Source organism: Myotis lucifugus, unplaced genomic scaffold (genome assembly GCF_000147115.1).
Source record: "Myotis lucifugus unplaced genomic scaffold, Myoluc2.0 scaffold_274, whole genome shotgun sequence".
In the NCBI taxonomy this organism is placed as follows: domain Eukaryota; kingdom Metazoa; phylum Chordata; class Mammalia; order Chiroptera; family Vespertilionidae; genus Myotis; species Myotis lucifugus.
The window spans coordinates 438,263-440,163 of NW_005871322.1; positions in this window are offsets into that span (position 1 = coordinate 438,263).

Here is a 1,901-nt window from a genome sequence, read left to right on the forward strand (position 1 = left end):
GGGAAAGTTTTCCCGGAGGGGCGCGAGGGCGAGGCGAGGCCGGAAGCGCGCGAAGAGCCGGTGCCCTGCAGACTACCGCCACCTCCGCCGCCAGCGCGCAGGCGCACTAAGGGCCCGCCGCCGCCGCCGCCGCCGCCTGCGCGCCGCCCGCAGGGGGCGCCGCCACTGCACTGCGCACGCGTCGCGGGTTTGCTGGAGCAAATGCCACCGCAGCCAAGACCGCGACCGGGACTGGTTGGTCAAGTCTTCCCTCCCTGCACCAGCCCCGCTCTCCGCCATTCGGTGATTTTTTACGTGCCGTGATTGGAGGGAGGGGACTCCGGCTTTGGACTCAGGCCGGTTTGGATTTTAACCGCTTAACTAGTTGTGAGACCCGCTTTTTACTTCGCAAGTCCTCCGCGTATTCATCTGTGCAATGGGGATAAATGGGTCTCCGTCAAAGGATTCTATTAGAATTAAATGAGATTTTGAATATACAAAACCACGCTCACAAAAAATCCTGTCTGAATAATACCTTTCATTATGATGATGATGATGATTTACCCATTTCACCCATCATCTCATGCAACACTTTGAGGACCTGTTTCCAACCACAAAGCTAGCTAGCTGCTCCCGGCTGCAGGTACAAAGACCAAAGATGAATAAGACCAGGGCCCTGTTCTTGGGGAGGTCACAGCCCAAGAGGGGAGAGGAACAGTAGACAAGTACTTACTAGACAATATGGCCATCCTATAGATAGAGGAGATGGGGGAGCTGAGAGGTGCACAGAGGCACACCACTCACCCACACCCCAGGAATGTTTGGTGTGGTGTGGGCAAGGAAGAATGTTTTAAGCAGAAGAACAGCGGGTGTCATCTGGGGATTTCAGAGAGGAAGGCAGAGAAGGCATGGCAGGCTGGAGGCACTAAAGGAGTTTGATGGGGTGGGGAGTTAGGTGAAGGGTAGGGAGTGGTCAGAGGAGGTTTGAGGGACAGCAGGGGCCAAGTTGTGAGGACCATGAACAAACAAGCAAGGAGGGATTTAAAGCCCTTTGCTTTCTGAAAAGAATCACTTTCAGGAAGGGGACAGCTGCCCTGTGGGGATGGGTGGCAGCTCCATAAGGAAGAGGGAAGGAGAGGACGCTGGAAACCAGGAGACCAGCAGGCAGTGCGGTCAGGATTCCTTTCTCACTAAGTCCCTACAGCCACTTCAGGTTAATAATTGCCTGAAATAAGGTGGAAATGAGCACAAATCCCCACGCCCAACCTACCCTGGGATGTAGACAGGGGTGGGAACACAATTTGACAGTAATCCGGTAGTAACGATGGATGCAATTCCCCCGGGTGCTGTCTCTGGGGTCAAGGTTGAGGCACACCCTCTCATGATTTCCCTGGCCCCTACCCAGCACCCAGGGAACAACTGATGGGAAACAAAGGCATGAGGCTCTCCCAGCACATTACGTGCTTATGCTATCATTTCCTTCTCCAGTCGGACAGATGAAATATAAGGGATAATAAAATATGCCCAGGGAATGTAGGAAGGTCAAAAGGAGATGGGTGAGAGTTCACTGCTTAGCTTCTCATGCTCAGTGCTGTCCTATGCACTGCATGAAAGAAAACATCCCTAAATTTGGGGGGTCAGGGGAGTCATACTGCCTATGAAAAAAATGTAGCCCAGCCAGCATGGCTCAGTGTCAACCTATGAACCAGAAGATCACAGTTCGATTCCCGGTCAGGGCATATGCCTGGGTTGCGGGCTTGATTCCCAGTGTGGGTTGCTCAGGAGGCAGCTGATCGGTGATTCTCTTTCATCATTGATGTCTCTATCTCTCTCCCCCTCTCCCTTCCTCTCTGAAATCAATAAAAATATATTTTTTAAAATGTATGATTTTGAAAAGATCTGTATTGGTGGTATCTGTAAAA